This window comes from Microcebus murinus, chromosome 3 (genome assembly GCF_040939455.1).
Source record: "Microcebus murinus isolate Inina chromosome 3, M.murinus_Inina_mat1.0, whole genome shotgun sequence".
NCBI lineage: Eukaryota > Metazoa > Chordata > Mammalia > Primates > Cheirogaleidae > Microcebus > Microcebus murinus.
Window position 1 is genome coordinate 5,862,487 of NC_134106.1, and position 24,394 is coordinate 5,886,880.

At 46.8% G+C, this 24,394-nt stretch overlaps 1 long non-coding RNA gene across 1 annotated transcript; it reads right to left on the minus strand.

Annotated features, from left to right (window-relative positions):
• Positions 1-280: 280 nt before the first annotated feature.
• Positions 281-13,146, minus strand: LOC105882952 (uncharacterized). The gene is made up of 2 exons (XR_001159559.2): positions 10,257-13,146; positions 281-2,362 (listed from the first exon to the last, which is right to left on the minus strand). It is a non-coding gene; the product is annotated as an uncharacterized LOC105882952 (long non-coding RNA).
• Between the last annotated feature and the right edge of the window lie 11,248 nt (positions 13,147-24,394).

The window sequence follows — 24,394 nt, forward strand, 5'->3', positions numbered from 1 at the left end:
TTCCCGTAGCGCAGAGGAGAGAGAACCACAAGAGATCACTTTGCAGAATGATAAAACTTCCTATCTAGTTCACGACCCCGGGGAGATCTGGAAAAGTCTGGGTTTGATTTGAACAATAATGAACTGGTGGATGACACAGCTCCCAGCCATAATGACTGCGGTAATTTGCCAGCTCTGGTGTCAAACCCAAACAGAGGCCCGGGAGAGATAGGACTGTTATCTAAGCAACAATTAATATGCTGAAAATGCTTTTTAGAAATAGCCCCGTCGTTCACTCTGCTACTATGAGCATAACTTTTATTCCTTGGCCATCTTTATCCATTCTCATAAAATGTAATAAATGCGGTATAATCTAAGGGAGAACAGGGTTGCCATTTACAAATAAGTGACAGTTTCAATTTTAGTTTTAGACCTCAAACTTGAAAGACTTCATTGAAAAGGAGAAACTGCTCCTGCATGCCAACTTACATTACTTCCCCAGTTTAGGGAAAACGTCTTTGCTTTGATAAAGAGATTGAATTTTTACCCGTGCCGGGCATCGTGTCGGCAGGGGAGACCCTTATCTGTGCATTTGCCAGTGAGATGACTCTTCCCCCAGTGGCACTTTTTTGTCCCCACAGTGAGAAAACCCCTTTCAAGTTGAATCTGAGTGTTGCAGGGCAGCAAAGAACACAAGTGAACTTTAGTGCACACTAAGGATTTGTCACTGCGTTTGCCGAGCTCACCTTAGTCCAGGTGGGAATTGTCCCTGATCCTGGCTCCTGCTCTTTATTTCTGAGCCACACGCCCACCCACGGATGACAGCACGTCTTTGCTCCGTCAGCCCCGAGCACTGGCTGGACGCCTGGGGGGAGAAGCAGGGTAACAAGAACCCAGGTGGGAATGGAGCTGACCGAGGTGCAGCTCGCGTTGCCCCAGCACCAGCCATACGTACACGCTGGGGCCACAAAGCATAGGGGTGCCCGGGCCTAGCCAGCTGCAGCCCGGAGGCTGCCGGTGCCGCTCTGCTGACGGACTCCTGCTCAGTTCCTGATGGACCACCGAACATGCAGCCCCAAGGCCTGAGCATTTCAGAAGAATCTGGCCACGAGCTGGGCTTAGTCTCTGACGGCCACAGGCTCACCCATTGGTCTTCAGGGAGGACGCGATCCGGGAGTTCATTACTGATTACTGACACTTGGTGTTTGAAATCTAAACTTGCATTTCTACACTTCCCTGTGTGTACAATAGCACACGTTTCCCCACTTAACTCGCTCCCAGTGGTCTGCAGGAGACCTTACTCTCCTTACGGGTACAGGGCCGGGCGGCAGAGCAAGGCGGCCAGAGGCTCCCTGCCCACAAGTGCCTCCCTGCGGGCCGGAGCTGGGCTGAGACTCCCACCGTGGCCGTCAGCTCTGGGAGAGGTGAGGGGACACGCTGTCCAGGGCGTGGAGGAGGTGGGGAGGATACACCCCCACAGCAAAATGAGACACGTTGGAAAGGGAACTTGGAGGGGTGACACATGGAAGGGCATTCTGGGGGGCACTGGCTGGAGGAAAGCCCAGAATGTGAACATGCGCCTGCTACTATTCAGAGTTTGAGTAGCACGTTTAATTACAGGAGAGCAACAAACGACAAACGCCCATGGGCGATCGTGACTGGTTCCATTTTTAACTTGGTGAGAGGTGCGCGAGGATTGGTCCGTCCGCGCTGCCAAGCGGGAGCCAGACCTCCCAGACTCCAGACCCCCGCCTGCTGCCGACTGCACCGGCGTCGCCCCCGGCCTGGCTGAGGACTCTGCTCCCCTCCCGGGATGCCGCCCTCCTGTGGGCTTCTGGGTCCCGAGGCTCCCACGGTGGCCTTGGTCCGGCCCACACGGCTACCTGCACAGGTGCCCATCCCCAGGCCGGCTTCGCCGAACACCAGCGCGGGGGAGCCAAGAAGGAATGTCTGCTTCCCTGGAAACAGAGGGGTTAGTGCAGTGGAAAACTTCAGTTGCCCCCTGCAGATCTGAGAACGCGTAGCTAGACAGCGTAGCCAGACAGCCCCGGGGCTGACCTGGCACTGCTCTAGGACACAGTCACAGACATGGGGAGGACGGACGGACGTTTCAGAAGCTCTGGCTGGGATGCGGTCCAGTCCCCTTACGGGGGTTTCTCGGGTATCACCAGTGGCGCTGCCACTTGTCCTACGATGTGAAGCACACGGTTTTGCCAAACTCCTGGATCAAGATTTATTTTCCAAGTAGCTGTTAATGAGGCCAATGTAGAATCCGTTCTAGGTCGGAGCTCCCAAGCATTCTCCATCTCTTGCAGTCTGGGAAGACGGGAATACATTTTCTTTCTGCCCTGGTCATCTGGCTTGGTCCAGTGATTATTCTCTCCTAGAAATTTGGATTTTGCGTTTAATTAATTGACACTGGCAGTTGGCATGCAACCTTTTAAAAATTTACTGAAATGTCAGCCTCGAAAGAAAAAAAAAATCATTCGATGAATATAATCTAGGCGCCAATGAGAGCACAAACACCCCCCACGGGCCTGTCACAACACCGGAGGCTCACGATTGATGGCTCCGGAACGAGCAAACTCACGCACCAAAATATTTCCCAGCTAAGCAAGCGCTGTCTAACACCTACAGCGTGCACGCCCAGAGTCACGCCTGTGCCCTGCAAACTACCAAAGCCTGAACCGGTCAAAATTAACGACTAAATGAAAGCAAAAACCCCTGAATTTGTAAGACGAGAACACTGGTAAGCCAAGAACACGGACTTCGTGCTGCAGAAACGCAGAACTAAACAAGAACCTAAGACCCGTCTTCCCTCGTTCGGTGCACAGTTGCGTTGCAGGAAAGAAAAACATAACCAGAATCTGATGCCGTCAGCAACTGACTTCAGGTGCCATCTGCATACATTCCTGGCACTATTAATTTGCAATTAACAAGGGCCTTATGTTTAATCCCCTGCAACTCGCTGTCTTGAAGTCTGAGCGAGGGGGTTTAGCGGAAGGGAACATGCAGGTGGGTGGTGAGCCTTCTCAAAAACAAACAATTCTGCTTTTCAGTACTGAATCACTGGTGTGTAAGCTGCTCTCTCCAACTAATGAAAGGCCATTCGTCGAAGGGAAATGGAATATTTCCATGATGTCATCATGCGGAGCAACTCTTGTAAAGTGTGCTAGTGCGTCGCAGAGCTGAGCAGTGTGCCGTGCCCCGGGCTGGTGATCCCAGTCTGCTCTAGACCCATCCACATGGAAAATCCAAATGGGCACGCACGTTCCTAACCTCCTGACCTCCGGAAATAGACAAAATACACTACCAGCCCGTGAGCACTGGACGGCACGAAGGGTGAGCGTTCTAGATCTGATCATCCCTGCCTTCTGGTCCTAGGCCTGCCATCGGCCAGCTGTGTGACCTTCTGCAAGCTACTTAACTTCTCTGTGCCTCCATCTCCTCCTGTACCAAACAGCTAAAAGGCTCACTGTGAAGATTTCATGAGAGAATTGTGAAGTCTCTGGCACAAAATACGTGCCATAAATGTGGGTTACTGTGTGTCGGGCACTTGGCTAGATCTTCATGTGGTTGTTTCAAGGTTTATTTATAGTTTTAAAAATATGTCGGCCACAGTTTGGTTCGGAGAACAAGGCCATTCACGCCCACGTTACTGAAAGAGTCCTCACGCTTCCTCACGCTGCCCTTGCGGGTGCCCTGCCCGCACACGGCACCGCGGAATAGCCGGGTTCGTCCGGAACGGAGGGGCACTTTCCGTGGCCACTCTCCAGGACAAACTATTTCGCTGTGGAGTTTAAAAAGCACAGGCAATTCCTATGCCCCAGTTACACTTATCAGAACAGCTCGTGGTCTGATTTGATCTTGTTCTCAAGAAAAAAAAACAACAACTTCGGAGTGACAAAATCTTAGAGAATGAAGTGGTGAATCCCGCTGACCTGTGATACAAAAGTGGAGACTAGGTGGAAAGAAACTGATCTTTTTTGCTGAACATTTGGTAATCTATGCAGCAACAGACACCTGCTAGCCTTGATTGAACGCCTGGGTAAAGGGAGATAGTTAACCAATGGTAAACTGGAAAATCATGACCCGTTCTAGAGCAACAACTAGAGCTATTTAATAAGGCCCACGTAAATAATAAATAACAGCAGCAACAAGGCACTACTTCTAATCATGCATTCTGTCCCTGCCTTGCAGCCAGGACAGTAGATAAGCAGGAGCTCTGTGTGACACTCAGAAAACAGAACGTCCTCCAAAGCTGGTGGAGAAACGCAGGTGTCTCTGCATCACCCCCAAGCCCTGCCATTTGCAGAAGGACATTCCGTGGTTGGTGGAGGCTGGGCCACAAGCCCTTGAACGCACACTCCCAGGCCCAGCTCTGAAGGACATGACTCATCTGGATGAACAAGGCAATTTTCTGCAGGGAAAACTTGTCTCCACCCCAGAGGTTAGCCAAGTTCTGCTTAATGAAGTAAAATTCTGTGAGCCCGAACACGTACTAGCAACAATGCTTGCAGTTCTCCTTTTAACAGCCGTGGGAAGGCAGAGCCGGGGAGGGGAGAAGTTGTCTGCTCACACAGGAAGGTACCATGAACTATGTCTAAGGAACTTATGCGTCACAGAAAGATCAATTGAATTCAAGATGTGCTTATTGATCATTTAGCATTCATAAGAAGATTCTGGAAAAGAAAAATGTTTGGGGTTTAATAGGTGGAGTTGTGAGGAAAGGAAGTGAACAAACATGTCAAGGAAAATATTTCTTTCCTGATAAGCTTTCAATTTGGGGAGAGGATCTGCCACTGGCAACCACTATATAAGACAGAATTATAATGATACGAGCTAAAAAAAAAGTTTAAGAAGCTTTGGGTGGGAGGGCAGATGAAGAACTAATTAATTTTCACTGGGGAAAAAAAAAAAAAAGTTGGAGGGACTTCACGGAGGCCCACATACAAATGACGCCCCTGCTAGCACTTTTATGAATGACACCCCACGGCGCTTAATGGCAAATATCTGATCTGCATACAACTTCTTCGTGCACACCTTCACGGCTTAAAATAAACTGTAAGCAAACAACCCAGGTGTCATGGCTTGAATTTTGTCCCTCCCCCCCAAAAAAGAGGTTGGAGCCCTAAGCCCCAGAACCTCGGAGTTCGACCTGATTTAGAAATAGGGCCTCTACAGAGGTAATTAAGGTAAAGGTCATTAGGGTGGTCCCTATTGCAACATGACCGGTGTCCTTGCAAAAGGAGGGAACCTGTCTAACAGAGATGCACAGAGGGAAAACCGTGTGGAAAGAGCCGGGGAGAACGCCGTGCGAAGATGAAGGCAGAGATCGGGGTCATGCTTTTCCAAGTCGAGGAACACCGGAGATCGCCAGCAAACCACCAGATGCGAGAGGACAGGCATGCATGCTCCCTCAGGGTCTTCCCAAAGAACCAACTCTGCCAGCACCTTGATCTCTGGCTGCTAGACTCCATCATTGTGAGACAATAAATTTCTGTTATTTAAGCGACCCAGTTTGTGGCACTTTGGGCTGGCAGCCCTAGGAAACTGACACAGCAGGTTTGCCATTTTGGGGTGTCTTCACACTAGGTCTAGGGCCAGCCAGTGTTCTCCAAAAATACGCAAGGAGATTCACTGAGGTCCAGGAAGGAACTTCTAGGACTTCTACATATCTCAATAGTTTAAGATTTCTATTTTGGCATATGTTTTTTAAAGCATTATATGTTAACACAATGACACAGCATATATGTTTATAAATAAACACGTATACATATATAGGATCCTCTGTTCAAAAATAACTGACTGATAGACTGATGTGATGAAGAACCAAAGAACTATACAATTGTTCAAAGTGATAAAAATCTATCTGGATAATCAGAAAGAAAAGAAAACAAAATGTTTGATTCCCTTAAATTTCTTGTGCCTAAAATGCAACCCCCAGCGGCACGGTAATATGGCTTTAACCTATTGTGATGGTAACAGTCACAGGAAGGTCACCTTCACAGTACTTCACAGGTTACCGCTGGCTTCCGTGTGACTTGGCCGAAGATGTTCTATTCTAATCTAGGGGCACGGAGCTGTGGGCACACACCCCACATGCCTTCCAAGCAGCTAGCACGTAGCACACACTGAACAAATCTTGGGTGGCTTTTGTTGACTAAAAGCTGTATTTTCACCCTTCCTCTCTGCAGCCTGGTCTTACTCCCACTTAGAAGGATCACTTCCCATCACTATCACCCACTTGTCCAGATGGAGACCCGAATCACAGGCAGAGACCAAGTCTCCTGGGCAGAGCTTCCCCTCAGTACTTGAGGGCTCCATGAATCTATTGTCTGGGACCAAGCATTCAGCATTTAATGGTGACCTGGCTGGACGATTATTGAATGTATGGTGTGTATCTAGTTCACTTGGACGCGATGACAATTGTTTTCCTTGAGGCCATGGACAATGGAACAGGTGATGCTTCTCTGGTGCTAAGCTAAGGTGAGCCCAGTTGCCTGAAGTGAGGGATGCTGGAAATACTAAAGCATTTCTCTTCAATAGTGGGATAATCCGGGATTTGGTAACAGACTGACAATTTTAAGCATGAGTCTGACACTAATTTCATGGCCTGGAGTAAGTTCCCAACCTTTATGAGGTTCAGCATCCTTACCTGTGAAGTGGAGACAGCACCTCACTACCTAGGACCATGAGAGGACCCAAGAGGGCAACGCATGGAAGTCTCTGGTCCATAGTGACTACTCAACAAATGCCCAACAGGCACTTTTGAATCTATTTCCAATTCTGCTAATTTATCCTCAATTTTGTCTCTCTTTCCTGCTAGCCAACATCCATGTTCTAAACACGTTAATATTTAGAACACTATTGAGTGGCATTATGGAAGAATCGATTTTAAAAAAGAAATAAACATAGTTCAGATGTGACCGTCTTCCTTCTTACGGTTCCTTCTCCGTAGAGTTACTCAATTTAACGATGACATTGCTGACAGAAATAAGCTGTAAGTGTCACCCAGGTGATTCCAACATCTGTCTCCATCACGCCTCAAAAGAATCGAGGGAGAAACGGCTCAATCCAGGTTTGCTATGGATTTTTTATCTGCTGTTCAGAGATGAACTGGCTTCCCTGCTAGCTTCTTCTCCAGCGGACAGGCTGATACGTCAACAGGGTCAGGAGGACCCATGAAACACGATTCATCAGTGGCGGGGGCTGGAAGTGGCCTGGCCGAGTGGAGAACAGAGGGTGGGAAGTGAGCTCGGCCAGAGCCAACAAGAAGCCGAGCCCTTCACCAAGGAGACCCAGTCGACGTTCACATCATCACGTCCTTTCTGGAGCCACCAGTTTCCGGCGTTGTAAATAGTAGGGCTCGAGGCTCTCTCAGGAAACCAGTGGAAGGCCTAACACTTTGCGAACCTCTCCTGATGAACCCATGGCTCTCTGGACATAACCCTAGGCCTGTGGTTCAGGCCGTGTTTGAGCAGATTTCTCAGGGAGGGAGGTGTTCCTGGGAGCCCCCCGGCCGGCATCTATCCTCAAGTCCCTTAACCCTCTGGTACCGACTCTAAGGCGATCAGAAGACGCTGAGAGAATGGAGTCTGGTCTGGAGCAGCAAGAGACTGTATCAACAAGACCTGATAACAGGACCGGCTGGCAGAACGCAAGGAGTAAAGAAAACGGAGAACCCGAAATGCTGACAGGACCTCACCTACCCGAGGACACAATTCCAACAACCCCCTCCCCCAACGTGGTTAATTTTCCATCTGTGCTAGATCTTCACACCCACCCTGTACATGATATCGTTTCTCTTGCCCTTCTAAAGTACCCTCTTGACCTCACACCCGCCTCCAGCCAGCACCCCTTCCTCTGTTTCCCTTTCTCGCAGGTCTCCTGAGACAGTATCTGCACAAAGCGCTTCGATCCTCCAACTCCCATCCTCTCCTAAACCTCCAGACTGTCGCCTCCTTCCCGTTACTGCAATTGCTCCTGTCGAGGTCACCGGTAACTGCCATAGAAGAAAGTCACAGAAGCAGCATTTGGCATTGTAATCTCTTGTTCCTGGAAACCTTTGCTCACTTGCCTTCCAGGGCACCCCACGCCCCTGGTTTTCTTCCTGTCTCTCTGGGTGCTCCTGTCCAGTGTCTTCTGCTGACCTTAAATCTTTTCCCCAACCCCTTCATGTTGGGGCACCCCAGGTTCAGTCCTTAGAATATATCTCCCCTCAGTCTATCTCGTCAGTCTCACTGGCTAAGGATTCTAAAATTCTGTGTCTCCACTCTGAGCCTCTCTGGGAAACTCTAGATATATATACACCTGTTCTCCAAATAGCCCTGCTTGGATATCTTAAAAAAAAAATTTCAAATATAATTTATCCAAACTTAAGGCCTGATCTTCCACCCCTCTACTTGCTCCACTTAAAGTCCTTTGAGTTAAAGGAAACTTGTCTTCCAGCTGCTCAAGCTAAGAGTTTAGATTCTCTCTTGACTCCCCTTTTCTTCTCATACTCCAATCTTGCCTGTCACCAGATATTCATGGCATTACCACTGAACCATACTCAGAGCAAAATGCAGCCCTATTTAAAGGAATATAACATAACTGAGCGTTTCTGCAGCACATCATAAATAATGGCCACATCTCAGAGATAACGGGGTTTAGTTCCAGATCACTGCAACAAAGCAAAGAAAGCAATAACCCCAGTCACATGAACTTTTTGGTTTCCCAACACATGTAAAAGTTATATTTGCACTATACTGTAGTCTATTAAGTGTGCAATAGCAATGTCTTTAAAAATGCATATATTAATACCTTACTTTAACATACTTTATTGATAAGAATACTAATGATCATCTGAGTGATAATTCAGTGAGTCCTAATCCTTTTGCTGGTGGAAGGTCTTGCCCTAATGTTGACAGCTTCTGACTGCTCAGGGTGGAGGTTGCTGAAGGCTGTGGCAATTTCTTAGTATAAGATAACGGTGAAGTTTGCCACCTCAATTGACTCTTCCTTTCACGAAAGATTCCTCTTTAGCACATGACGCTGTTGAAAGCATTTTATCCCCAGCAGATCTTTCAACAATGGAGTCAATCCTCTCAAACCCTGCTGCTGCCTTATCAACCAAGTTTATGTTGTATTATGAATCCTTAGTTGCCTTTCAACAATGTTCACAGCATCTTCACCAAGAGCAGCGTCCGTCTCAAGAAACTGCTTGCTCATTTGTTAAGAAGCAAGTCCTCATTCCTTCAAATTTGATCTACACTCAGGAGGACCTGAGGACCAGGCCCAGAACACCCCTCGATTTCTCTGAGTCTCAGATTCTTCATCTAGAAAGTGGGAATAAGAATATCTACTTTCGAATATAATTATGAAAATGCAGGTAAAGTAACTAACATAGTATCTGTCACACAATCAGATTGCAAATAAGCATAACCATTTTAGGGTTCTTGCCACCCCACCAAAACAAAACTCCAGAAACAGCAGACACTGTCATTAGTAAGTAATATCAGACCTTCTACCACTTCTCTGCAGTCCTACAGACTGTTTGCAATTCAGACACTTCAGCACTTTTATATAGTGAGCGTAAGAATTATACATCCCGATTGGCTTTATTCATAACATTTAGAAACAACTGCGCGTAGATAAAGCTGTCTCCTAAAGCCTCAATTTAAGAACTATTATAGGATCATTGTCTGCTTTCAGTTACGGGGAGGCTGAGCTATGCTCACAGCAAGGAGAGAGGTTCAGCCATATGAAAGTGGCCACATTGCTTTGCACCCCCCAACCCGACACCCGCAGATAGTTCCCACCTCTACCACTAACGTTTGAGAAACAGGAGTGAGTGTGAAGGGAAGGAGGGTGGTGTCTTTCATTTTCAGATTAGTAAGTCAATAGAATCACTTCCTGCAAAACGACTGCAAGCCCAAGCATGTCAAAGGTCCCCTTTAAGAGGCTTCATTCACAGGGCTCCCTGAATTTGACTTAAACAGAACCGAACAAATCATGTTGTTTTCCAGTGAGATTTGGGACCAAATCCTTATTTCAAGATATAAGCAACTTTGAATTAGTTCTGAAAGACTCAAATGAAAAGTCTTAGATTCGACAGCTCAACGGCGAGCGTCTACTAGGACCTGGTGCCAGGAAATGAAACATGTGAATTAGAAGTGACCACATGTTGCTATAAGAAGTCATAATGTGCAAGGTGCCCAGAGAGGTGACTGCCACACTGGCACTTCTCCCCCGATTTCCCACCCCCCTGGGAAGCAGACATGAATGCAACTCACCTTTCCTTCTTCCATGGCATTCTTCCCTGGTGTGCACGCCATTCCCCAGGAGCAGAGAGGAGGAAGTGACTGCCAGGACCCAATGGATGGTGGAGCAGGGTGGGCTCCAGATAAGGACACGCTCGAGCTGGGGGATATAATCTCAAAGTGACACTTTTCGGAAAACTAAGCCGACTAGAGCTGCAGTTTGCACTCACTTTCATTTCACTGCTGGGGCCAGGGCTGGATCTGCCCATCCCTGGGCCACTGAGAGCACCTTCAGATTTGCAAAGGCTGCAGGAGGCCGGGCCTGGCCGGGGAGAGGGACCCCTCGGCTCATCTCAGGGCTCTGTCGGACCCCCAACATCCTGAACCATGGGTGGCAACCCGGGATCCCACCCCGGCATGTTCAGGACCAATTTGAGCAAATGCCTAATCCAGGAAAGCTGGTCCCCGGCACACAGGCCCCGCCTGGCAGCCCCTGGGGACAGGCTCCCACTGACCTTGGCCTCCCTGCAGTGGCACCAACACCCTCCTGCCGCCCCTGCAGCCCAGCTGTGTACCCGTACACCACGAGTGTCAGTGGAGAGAAAACAATTGTTCGGGAAGATTGAAAACACCCCTCTTGCTTCTTGCCAGAGAATTTGCATTTTTGGAACAGGTTCTTAACTTCTTTTTAAGGCCCAGAGTGAGAAGCTTTTAGAAAAGCTAAAAATATCTGTTAACGAAGAAGAAAAAGGAGAAAAAAAAAAAAAAAAAAACTACCCAGCTTTCTCTTCTTTCTGTGCAGGAGGCTCAGCAGCACCCGGAGGTGCAGAGTCAGCTCTTAGATTCTCTCGTGGGCTGAAAGCACAGGGGAAGGAAAAGGTGTCATCGAGGGCTGGATCTTTTAGAAACAAAGGCTCTTGAAGATAAAGATAAAAGAAACCCCAGAGCACACTACAAAATCATAGGAGTTTAAAGCCGAAAACGGTCTGTAGAGTTAACTTAATATAAATTTCTCGTTTTACAACTAAGGAAACTAAAATGCAAACAGATTAAAAGGCTTGCCCAGAGCCACGGAGCTGAAGCCACAGCAGCTGAGACCAGCAGTCAGGCTCCGCACCCGGCCAGGGCCCTTTCCCTGCGTGGGAAGATGTCCCAGCCACTGGCACAGCCCTGGCACCTACAACCCCAAAATGACTTTGGGTGACCTGGTTGGACCACTGCCGGTGACACGTTGCCCGGCTCACAGACTCGCTGGTTTTCTGGGGGGCCGGGTCTCCCCTGCAGCCCAGGTGAGCTGCTGCCCTCTGCATTCCGGGGACCTGGCTTCTAGAACTCAACGGAAACGCAGATACTTTCAGAGGGAGTTTCCACAAGGACCACAGTGTCAGCAGGAAGGTCACTAACTCGTTAGGGATCAGGAGAATTTAATTCCCAGTTGCCTTTCGAGCTGAGAATTAAATTCTCTTAACTTAGAATGACTTGAGAGGCAACCCTCAATTCAAGAGACAGAAACGGGAGCCAAGAAGGGGACAAGGTTTTTCCAGGGGAGTGTGGGAGGGAAGGGGGCACCAACAGGTCGGTGCAGGGCTGGGTGCCGAATTCGGCTTTCGTGTCGGTGTTAGCCAGAGGTGCCACACTGCCTCTGCTGAGCCTGCCCTTGGTTTTGGCTTTTTCCCTTCACTTGTTCTTCCAGTGGATACCCTCTAAGTCCCTATCATGCGCCGGATATGGTTCTGGCACTGAGGGTGCATCACTGAGCAAGACGAGGTCCCTCTACTCTGTGGACTTCACATCCCGTTGCTCGCACAGCACCAGGATTGCCCGTGAGACGTAGGGCACCTGCACAAATGTAAGGAGATGTCCCCGCCTGGGCTTCCCCTTCCAAACTCCTGCCTTCCAGCATGTAGCCCTGTCCGACGGCTCCCTGTCACCTACAAGATGAAGTGCGAGCTCCCCGCCTCTGTGCTCTGGCCTCTGCCCACCCTTCCTAGTTCTTGCAACACCGTGCCCCGGCACCGTGCTCCCGCCACATGGATCCATGCAGGGCCCCTGGGACTCCCTGCATGGGATGTGCTCAGCCTGCCACCCTGCCGGCTCCTCCTGCACGGACCACTCGTTGCGTCCTAATTACCTGCCAGCTCTGTGCGAAGTGCTTAACAGGTGCTGCGTCACCTAACCGCCTCCCCACCCCCCCCCAGCGTCACTGAGAGACCCCAGTTCTCAGCCTTGCTAGCCCTGGAATCACCTGGAGGAGATTTAAACTGCAGCTGCCTGCTTCCGCTCCAAACCCTGGCCAATGTCACGGCACTCAGGTGAATAGGGCAGTCCGTGTGGTGGATGGTCCACGGGTGAGAATAATTTGCAGCCAAGTCTGGGAACCACTGAGGTAACCTTCTCTCCATTTTACAGAGGAAGAAAGGTGTGAAGAAACTACCTAATGTGCCAGTATTAATTCAGTGATTCCTATTTGTGTTTAAAAAGACAAAAAAGCAATTTAGGTGGGAATGAGCTTCCCCCCTCAGATGTCAGCTGTAAACCTACACCTGTAGTACAGGGGCCCGGATTTAGCAAGTCAAATGCAAGATGCCAGTTACATTGGGATTTCACATCAAAAAAAAATAGTTTTTTCTTGGCATAAATATGTCTCAAATATTGCATTGGATATACTTACACTAGCAGATTTTTGTTGTTGATCTGAAAGTCAAATGTCACCGGACATCCTGTGTTTCATCTCGACACCCCATGCCAGTGGATCATCATAAACTGAAGACTATCACAGTCTTAGAGTATTCTTAGAAAGTGCTTTCAAGTTTTTACATAAAATTTGATTCTTGCTCTCAATTTACCTACGAAGTCACTTATTTACTAAGACTCACAAGCAAAATATTCATAATGCAAAAACTAAAATAAAATAGACAAATGAGGCTTCTAGACCTCTATATACTACTCTTTTTTTTTTTTTTTTATTTCACCGAGTCTCATTCTGTTGCCCAGACTAGAGTGCTGTGGCGTCAGCCTAGCTCACAGCAACCTTAAACTCCCGGGCTCAAGCGATCCTCCTGCCTCAGCCTCCCAAGTAGCTGGGACTAAAGGCATACACCACCACGCCCAGATAATTTTTTCTATTTTTAGTTGTTTGGATAATTTCTTTCTATTTATAGTAGAGACAGAGTCTCGCTCTTGCTCAGGCTGGTCTCGAACTCCTGAGCTCAAGCAATCCTCCTGCCTCGGCCTCCCAAAGTGCTAGGATTACAGATTTATTATGTGCCTAATAAATCTCTCAGCCTAGGCTGGTGCTGGGTTTAAGATTTTTTTGGTGCATTTTATATATGTACATTATCTCTTTATCCTCACAAGCCACATGTAAGAGAAACAGGCTTGGGGTTATTATTCCTTACTCACAGGCAGGCAACTGCTGATACTGATAGTTATTAAAAGCCACATGGTTATAGTCAGAGTTAGAAACCACAGGTTTTAGTATCAATGTTGACTTTTAGTGCTGCTACAGGTAGAGGTTTACTCTTAGGTTTCATTAGTTCAACTCTAAAGTTCACAATTTTAAAAATGCAGTAAAGGAATGTCTAGCTGAATAATTAAAATCATCCTATTTCATCAAATCACACCCTCAAGAAAGGCAGGTCTTCAGAAAGCTCATGATCTCAGCCCTGTGTTCAGCCAGCATCACTTTGGTGAGCAGGGGCCTGGCCGGCAGCCCCCACCCAGGACGCCCCAGCTGTCCCCTCCATTTCTTCCCTCTCTGCCCTTGGGGACACAGCCAGTGGCTCACCTTCCCCTGAGCGTGACACCTCCTCCATACAATTCTTCTAACAATTCAAACAATCTCAAAGAATTATTGAAAATCCCTCAACCCCGTGGTCTGAAACATCCGTACCAGGTATTGGCCAATTGTCCCCCTGCCAACACCAAACGGAACAAGCAAGAACAACATGCATGTAGGTGAATTCTCTTCCTGCTCTCTAAGCTCCCACGATCACCAATCACCTTGGGTGTTAAAAAAAAAACCTTCAGTTTTGTTTAACAAATCATCTCAAGACTAGACAGTGGCAGTCCCCTCTGCCAGTGAGCCAGCCCCTCCCCTGTCTTGTCCCAGGAGGCCAAGGTCAGAAGAAACCGACCCTCTGATTACTTCTCCAGCTTTAGGAGAAGCCGCCTGGCTGGTGCCACATCACGTGCCACCGTGCTACACACTGGCCACCAGGCAGGCCACATGGGAACAGCGGTGGCCATCCACGTATTAGTTGGGATCTCCAGACAAACAGCAGCAATAGGCTATGTATAAATAGATAAGTAATATATCACAAGGGCTGGCTCCCAGGACTGTGGAGGCTGAGAAGTCCCGTGATTCAAGCTGATGGTACACCTCAGCCTGAGCCTGAATGCCCAAGAACCGGGGGCACCTACATAAGAGGGCAGGGAAAGATGAGTGGCCCAGCTCAGACGGAGAGAAGAGAATTCTCCCTTCCTCCAGGCCCTCAGCAGATGGCATGATGCTACCCATGTTGGCGAGGGCAGATCATCTTTACTCAGTCTACCGATCCAAGTGCTGGTTTTTCCAGAGATAATCCTCCCAGACAGGCCCAGCAATATGTTTAACAGCTACCCGAGCAACCCTTCGCCCAGTCAGGGTGGTGCATAAAGGTAACCATCACATCCAATGGAGCCTTTCCACCCAGCTAGTTAGCAGAACCAAGCCCAGACAGCCTTCTCCTCTCCCCTGCCCTCCTAAGTACGGCCCCAGGGTCAGTTCGGAACTGGAGCCTCAAAACCGTCTCGGAACTGGAGCCTCAAAACCGTCTATAAAGACAGAAAACAGAAAGGCAAGAAAGAAGTAATAGCGTTTGTCAACAATCTGTGCATTCATCACTCCACTGACAGAGCTCATTGCAGGTAGGTTTCGCATGGCAGACTTGCACATGACCTGTGCACACACAGGCCTACCTGCATACACACACACGCGCGCACACACACACACACACACACACACCTCACACTCACACAGGTTAATCCTGGTATCATTGGCTGCCACTGGATTCCTAAGAAGCTTAGCAGGGCATGTTCTGACTTCGACAATGGCCTACTAATGGTTTTACATTTCTCCCGAGTATTAGAAGCTATCTTTGTCCCTCCTATCTCCTAATGGAATCAGTAAATGGAGGTGGCTGCAGCAGAGAGTGCAATGCCAGGGCCAAGGGCACCGTGTGACTCTCCTGAGCTAAGCCACAAATCATCCTCTAGAAGCGATTACCAAACCTTGACTTTTGCTTAGAGAAATGAAGTTGCAGATCGCCTGGCAAAACAACATTTCTTCCCACTTTACTTAAAAAAGAATAATGAGCCCACCATAGCTGTGACTTTGCTAACGCTGAGAACGCTCTCTCTCACTGAACACCATCCGGGTGCCTTTTAGGCAGCTCTTTGGGTTTTATCTTCAGTCCCCTTCTGAAGTGTGTTTATGGCAATCAGTCTCCAGGTGAGAGGTTTGGGTTTTGCACCCGTGCAGTTTGCCCTAATCTTTTTTTAAAAGGTTTGTGACTTGGCCCCCACATTCATCTTTCTCTCCAAATTGCAAATACCATCCTAGATATCTAGTTAACTTACTTCTTCCTGGTCCTCCCTAGCCCTTCTGCTTATGTTACTCCTGTGGCTCCTCGTTTCTCTTAAGGGAAAGTACAACAACAAAGTCCCTAATCCGACCCCACCTGCCTCCCCCTACCCCATTCCCGTCTCCCCCCACCCCCTGACTGTCTGGGCTGCAGGCAGGCTGGCCCGCTGCCAGCTCTCGTGACACGCCATGTGGCTTCTCACAGGGAGCCGTGCACACGCTGCTCCCTACGCAGAGCGCCCCACCGGGCCCGCACCCCCAGCGGGCTTCTCCTCAGCCTCAGACCTCGGGCCAACAGCCCCTTCCCCGGGGCCCCTCCCCGGCCTCCCTCCCTGGGTTAGCTCCCCTTTGTACACTGTGTCCTGGCACTGCACTCCCTGCCTGTCACACCCTGGTCACAGCCACAGCTTTACATTTATTTCAGTCGTTTCTCGATGGGACCCATCCTCTTCACCCTACAGCAAGTCCCATGAGAGTAAAGGCTAAATCTCCCCGGGATCTAGCACGGCCACCGGCACCTAGGAAGCACCCCATAAATATTCCCCGGATGAAAAATACAGGAGCCCAGGCTAGTTCAAGAACAGGAAGAGTCGGATGTTATTCTCTCTGCTGTGGCCCTGCTCCCAGCGATGCACAGACAGAAGCCGGGCCTGGGATGAGGGTGACCCGGTGCCACCACTCCCCGTCACAGTCTCTCTTTACTCCGAGTCTCAGCTCCCCGGAGAGGGGTGTCTGGTTACCCCAGCTAAGGCCAGGTTGGATCAGCCTTGGCCGGAGGAATAGGGTCGTCCGATACAGACATGGCCCCGTGTCCTGCCCCAGGGCTCAGCCCTAGATGCGGAGTAGGGGGGTTGTCACCTCGGAGGACTTCACTGCAGGTGACACCAACACTGACTTTTTAGACATCCTTGTTCTCAAATGTCCTATGGGCCCTGTAACAAAAGATGTTTCCTCAGCTCTGCAGGCCTCTCTGCCCACCCCACCCTCCATTGTCCTTTCTGTTGTGTGCGAAGTAGTGTGCTCTTACCTGTTTATTGTTTTCTTCCCAAAGATGCCTTTTAGGCCAAGCAAGAATTTTGCTTAAAAAGAAAACAGCAATTACGGCAGAGAGAAATTTATACTCTTCTCTTAAGGACAACACACAGCAGTTCAGGTTTGCATTCAAATGTTTTTTCCCTCTGCTCAACACCGGTTAGACAGATGGATAAAATCGCTTATTCTACTGATTTCTAGTAGGTGGCCTTGGACAGGCTGTTTCAATGCTGCCTCTGCTCTGTCATCTATTATCTGTGGCCAGTAACACCTTCCTCACAGGAAGTTATGACATTTCAAAAAGCTAACCTGCTAAAAGCACCTGACTCAGCCCTTAGCTCACCACGACCTTCCTACCACATGTTCCTGCCCCACTCCCCCAAAATTGACTTTCATGATCATTTCAACATTAGCACCTATAGCAAAATTAGAGCTGTGATCCTGATGGATTGAAGGAAAAAGTCCAGACCATTCATTCATTCGTATCATCCATGCCAACCCCTCTTTCAGCATTGTGGATAATCGAAAGTTGGCCATACCATTGGGTTAACATCAACTTTAAGTTTTCGCTTTAATTAAACCTGCATTGCATAATTCTTTGGTGGCAAGGAGTAAACTCCTCAATGACTAATGAGTCAGTACACCCCAGCCTGGGTGTCGGCTTTGTGCTCATGGAACCAGCCCACGGGGGAGCCCCCCAAGCAGCCCCCCGCTCCTGCACACAAGGAAGCCATCCCATTTTTATGCTGAAAGTCCTGGACTGAAAATCAGAAAGAGAAGAGGGAGCATCAGAAAAGCAATGCACCATTTGGTCTGCCTCCGAACACACTTGCAAAGACACACGCCCTTCTGTTTCTGCATTTCTCGCCTTCAGATTTATGACATACACAAACAGTAAGACAAGCATCCCCATTAAAGCACATTAATAGGTAATAGAAAGAAGCACAAGAAAAACAACGGGGAGGAAGCTCCCAGGTGCCAGGCTAACCTCCTATCACAGCAGCGTCCTGGACGTTGCTTCAGCTACTGGAAAATAGGGATCAAGAGGGCCCCAGCGCCTCTCAGCGTGGCCTGGGGGTGAAGTGCTCGCTGTGTCAAGTGCCTCTAGACTCTGCCTCGTTGTGACTGGCAACTCAAAAGTGAGTTTCCTTGTAACGTTTTTTTCCCTTTGAACAAACAAAACCGGAACACGGACATTCACGTAGCTGAGCCACTTTGGAGGAATCCCAGCTGCCCAGTCAGAGCAGGACATTGTCAGAATGACAGGAATTGGACCCCAGGAAGGTTGGGTCTCCCACAGGCGGGAAGCTCGAAGGTGGCCCCTCTGGCATTTGGAAGACACTTGCCACAGTGGCACCAGCAGCTGGGCTTTGGAGGGAAAGAAAAAGGAAAACAAGGAGAAAAGGGAAAGATGATTATAGAGTGTAGAAAACGGATCATCCCAGCACAAGGTTTGGCTCTGACCAGGAGAGCAAGCGTGGTCTGGCTAGGACTTTGCTCTCAGGACCCTCTCTGCAAAATGAGTGCACCCTGTGGCTCAGTGCCCTGCCTGCTCGGGGGCAGAGATTCTGCAGAGGGAGAGTCACAGCGAGAAGTCACTGCGGGAATGTGCTGGGAGAGCCCCTATCTGCCTAACTGACCTTCAGCCGTCACGCTGCTGCTCACTGTCCTCCCTGGTGCTGGGGCATCCAAGGGCAGGGCGACAGAGCCCATGTGGAGAGGGCTTCGGAGGGATGTTAGCTCCTGATCTCATTTCACCCCAGTGACATGCCGCATGGTGGTGTTGTCACCCTCACTTTACAGCCAATCACGTGCTACACACAGTCAGTGGTTGCAGCACAGAGATGTCTCCAATCTAGGTCTTCCAAACCCGAAATTGTAGGACTCTGACCTTTTATTACAGCAATGGGTCCATCCAGCCTATTTTTATGTGACCAGGATCTGCAAATCCACTGTGCTTGCACAACGTCCATAAAAGAAAGAAACGGTGAGAGCACCTTTTTATAGTAATAGTTTCCACACCATGGTCAATAGACATTGGAACTAAGCCAACAAATCTTTAAACATTAGAGAAAAGCCCTTTGTCCTTTGCTCTACTTTATGATAATAAAATACAAAATCAACATAGAGTAACCTAAATGTCATGTTAACTTTAAGGTGTGAATAATCGATGACTTCCTTTCTTATCTTTCTTTCTAAGCAATGGATAATGACAACTTAGTGCTTTGCATTCACACAAATACTTGGTCAACAGCTTCTCAAGCATTCTGTCAGAGGAAGAAAAAGCAAAAAAAAATTGAACTATGTTTTAAAAAATCAAAACTAAATTAAGATATTTAAGGCTTATAATAAATTTATTTCCATGTTGACTCATTATGATCTCTCATAGGCATACAAGGATGGTTCAATATCAGAAGATCTATCAGTGTGATTCACCACATTAACAGACATAGGGAAAGAAAGTCATTAGCTCAATTGACACGGAAAAAGTATTTAATAAATTTCCAAATTCCTTTATGATCAAGGATAAAAAACTTAGCAATGTACAAGAATTTCCTTGGGAACATAAAATCAAATGCAGCATGTTCTCATTTATAAGTGGAGCTAAACTATGGGCACAGATGGTCACACAGAGTAGGATATTTGACAATGAAGACTCTGAAGGTGGAAGAGTACAAGGGGTAAAGAATGGAGAATTACTTATTGGGTAAAATGTATGCTATTTTGGTGATGGGTACACTAAAAGCCCAGACCTCACCCCTATGCAATACATACATGTAACAAAATTGCACTTGTACCCACTAAATATATCAAAATGTAAAAACAAATCCCCATTTGCCTTTGCTGTTCAGAGCTGAGCCAGATATCTCTCCCCACCACCTTAGTCTTTCATAGCCCTGAACAAAGGCTTCCTTGCTGTTTTAACAAGTACCAGAATATTTTTCTTTACCCCTACCAATAAAATAGGAACGATAATATAATTTACCTCATAGAGGTAAATTGTCACAACGATGAAAAGAGTTAATACACGCAAAGTTCTGAGAAGAGTATCTAGCATTTAAAAAACACTCTATAAATTTTAACCATTTTTACTATACAGTTCTGTATTTAAAAAACAATGAGTGGAAAGCAATAGACAAAATTTTAGAAAAAATTCTGGAAAACTACAAATAAATTATTAGATATGAAATTGCTGGAATACAAAGCCCATTTTTAAAGCCAATAGAAGTCATAACTAGCACAATGTTTTTAAATTAAAATCAAATTACTGCCTTCTTCAGTAACAACAAAATATAAGGTGTCTAGAAATAATCTAAAAAAAGATGTGTAAGATGTTTATCAGTAACAACATAGAGCATTTTTCTAAAACATGAAGACCAAAGTAAGTTGAGAAATATATTATGTTTGCATGTGTAAATACTCAATAATATATGACAATTCTCTCAAATTAATCTATTCAATACTATTGCAATCGCAATCTCCGTATTGTTTTTCTCAGAACCTGACAAGCAGACAAATAGCAGTATTTGCAATCTCAGTTATCAAGATTACCATAAAGCTCTAGCACTTAAATTGCTTGTCATTGACACAGGTATGGTCTAATAAACCAGTGATACAAAAAGGAGAGCCCAGAAAGAGACTCATATAAAATAAAACATATAATTTAAGTAGGATAATTAACATTCATTGAGTATCGTATGCCAGGTTCTGCACGAAGGAATCGAAGTGCAATATTGCTCATGTAATCATTATCTCCTTTCTGCAGATTAAGGGAACTGGGGCAGAAATTCAGAGAGGTTGTATAACCAGTCAAAGATGCCACACTTCTTAAGTGACAGAGCCAGACTTTGGACCGAGGCGGTTTGCCTCTACAACTGCTACTGTAACACGTCTTCTAAAAACATGGTGCTCTACAGAAGTAGCATTAAAATTCAGTAGATAAAGGCGAGAATATTCATTAAATGGTGATGGAACAATTGACTAGCCATATCTAACACACACAGAGACACACATACACGCATTCCAGAATGATTAGGCCTCAATTTAGAAAGCAAAGTTTTAGAAGAAGATTTAATTGAATGTCTTCATGGAATTGGGAAGAGTTGTCTTAAACAAGTTATGACAGCACTAACATTTTAGAAAAAGATTGATAAACTTAGCTACATTAAAATTTCAGATTTTTATACTGTTTCTCATACTTGTGCACAAAGATGTTCACCAAGGTAGTGTTTCACTAGCAGAATTTTACCACTAAATGCCTAACAATGTGAACATCCCTAACTGCGATGTGCTATGTTTATATAATGACATACTTACACAGTTATTAAAATGAATGAATCAAATCTATGTACCTCAACATGATGTATTTCAAATATGGTGCTAAAAAAAATTAAGTGACAGAAACAGAATATAAACCATTTATGTAAGAAAGGAACAAACGGGGTAGATGGAACACAGTTGGAAAAAGGTTAATCATTGTTGGGCTGGTGATAAGAACATGTGAATTCATTTCATTATCTCTCCGTTTTTATGTGTGTTTGCTTTTTCCTATAATCAAAATTCTTAAAATAAGAAAAAAAGTATGCAAAGTATAAAAACACATCACACGATGCCACCCACCCTTTATAAGCACCTACACATGGGGAAATATGAAAGCAGGTAGGGAAGGAGAGTGAGAAGTAGAACGAGGCCTGGGATAAAAGATTAAACTAATTAAGGATTTTAAAAAGGGTAAATAAGAGACTCCACAAACATGGGAGGATTTTTTGCTTGAAAGATAACGATATGAAACAGAATGTTAAGTCAGGGTCATAAATACCTGGATGCTCATTTTATTGTTCTTTACATTTGGGGACTATTTGAAGTAGTTGGTAGTAAAAACAGTGACTAAAATTCAGTCTTGGGTGGAAGACAGACCCCAGAGGGGAAGAGTGGGGGCAGAGAGGCTGGCTGGCAGAGAAGCTGCTCCATCAGCCCAGGCAGAAAGGAGGACATTTGGGATAGAGTGGAGGCAGTCGAGAGAGTAGCTAATGCATTAGATGTGGACAGTGTGTAAAACAAATAATAACAACATAAAATGACTCCTGAGTTTTTGCCTTAGGTGACAAGGTAGATGGTGGAGCCATCGACAACAAAAGGAAGGATGCAGATGAACAGGTCTGGAGGGGACAATGAGTGTTAGGCAGCTGTTTTAAATTTGAGATCATTATTAAACATCCAAGTGAGTTGTTGTGTATAGACAACATAAACGTATAGGATATGGATGAAACCTGTAGCTCAGAGGTGAGGTCAGGACCGGAGATATAAATCTGGAAGCCACCAGCTCCAAGATGGCATTTAAAACCATGGTCCTTGGGGGAGCTCTTCCTGAAGGGTGCAGGAAGAGAATCAAAGTGGACCAAAAACCAGGTTTGGGGCTGGGGAGAAGGAGTGTGATCCGGCTGAATAACAGCCACTAAAAGAGGTCCATGTCCCCATCCCAAGAGCCTGAGAATATCTTATTTTACGTGAGAAAAGGGGCTTTGCAGATGTGGTTAAAGTAAGGGTGCCGAGGTGGGAGAGATTATCCCCATTGTCTGGATGGGCTGAATATTAATAGAGTGACAAGGGTCCCTGTAAGAGGGAGGCGGAAGAAGCAGAAGAGGTTGTTGCTCGAGGAGGTAGCAGGAGTCAAGGACCGCAGGTGCCTGTAGAGGCTGGAAAAGGCAAGGAAAGGACCTGTCCCCTCGAGCCACCAGAAGGGACACAGCCCTGCCAGCTCCTTGGTTTTGGCTCAGAGAGATCTAACCTACAGAACTGTAAAATAACAAATTCATGTGGTTTTCAGCCACTGTGTTTGTGGTTATTTTTTACAGCAGCAATAAGACATTAGTATAGGGAGTCACTAAAGAAGAAAGAGTGGCCAGGGGACCCCTGGGAGAACGGCAGACATGAGATCGTGTCCTATGAGCCAAATGGGAAACTGCTTCTCAAGGAAAGGAGAACTCTGTTCAACTTTGCTGAGAGATGCTGTTCACGCAGAAGGAAACTTCCTGCTGCATTTGTTAAGGTGAAGGTTGTTGGTGACCTTGACAAAGTGGCTTCATGGAATGTAGGCTTCCAACCTGCTTTGACCAGAGGGGGTCGGGGAGGATGGGGGAGGCAGCGGAGAGAGTGAGACGACATCTCAGTGCAGGTCTCCCGTCAGGTCCAGAGGGACAGGAGCCGCGTAAGGCTTCTGGGCTTACTTTAGAGGAGTTTGGGTGCTGGTGGGAACGTCCCCATGGAAACTGAAGAACTGATCGTCGTGCAGAAGCAAAGCCCGGGAGGGCTGAGATGGGAGGAAGGAACAGCAGGGCACACTCCCAGGGAGGGCCGCTGGCATGGGGCAGACACCTGGAAGGCGTGGGCGAGAACAGGGGTCCATAACGGGGTGCTCTGATGGCTTAGGGGTGTGGGAAACCAGGTGCTCAACTGAGATGGGAGAGAAAGAAGGGAAGGGGCTTAGGAGGCTGGAGGGATCCAAGAAGTGAAGTTGTCATTTGGCAGGGCAGGAGAGTGACGCTCGGCCCCTCAGGTGTAAGACCAAGGACAAGTGACTCGTCCGCACTGAGATCCCATTTCTCCAACTCCCCTCCGTCCCATTCTTCAGTGGGTTCTCTCCTAAGTGCAGAGCCCACGGCAGAATTGCAGCACTGATAGTCCAAGGCAAACGGAGACTAAATGAAATTGCGGGTTTTCTCTTATATTTCCTAGTAAAAGAAACTTCAAGTTCTCCCAAATGGCATACCTTGTATTTTGATGAAAACAAATTTTAAAGACAAAGCCTGTTTCTGGAACTTTGACAGCAGGAAGGACGATCTTACGATTTGAGTACAACACACTCAGGGTTCTCTGGAACGAATTCACAACATTAAAACTTAGTTTTCAGTTTCATAGTCTTTTAAAAAGCCAGCATGAAGCTATACCACCAGCTATACAAAATCTGTTATCATTTCTTAGCCTTTGGAGATTGTATTTAATTTAAATGTTGAACTATGTGTCGTAATTTTCATAAGTCTACGTTGCTAACCATATGTTTTTACAGGAGAAGGCTGTTTTCACTGCCTCCCTCATTTAATGAACTATTTTATAACCATGAAAGTGTGATGAATTTATTTATATTTAATCAAAACACACTACAAAAACTTGATCACTTACTCCTGAGAGCCGTGCATCATTGATGACAGATTAGAAAAAAAGTATTCAGCAACTTAATCTGATTTGCCATCATAAATATTCAAATTTTACATATTTGTTCCACAAAACATTTGTTTGAGTGGCTTTAATTTATTTTCCATTTTATTGTCTCAACTGTATAATGCAAATCAATTGTTGAAATTGTTTGGTAACATCATCCAATAAATGTTGAAGTCTCTCTCCCTCCTTCCCTCTCTCTCTCTTTCTCATGAAATGAATTAAAATGAACATGATGGAGCTTCAAAATCCTGTAGTCCATCCTGCCAATTTCAAAGTATTTGCATCCCATCAGCTAAAC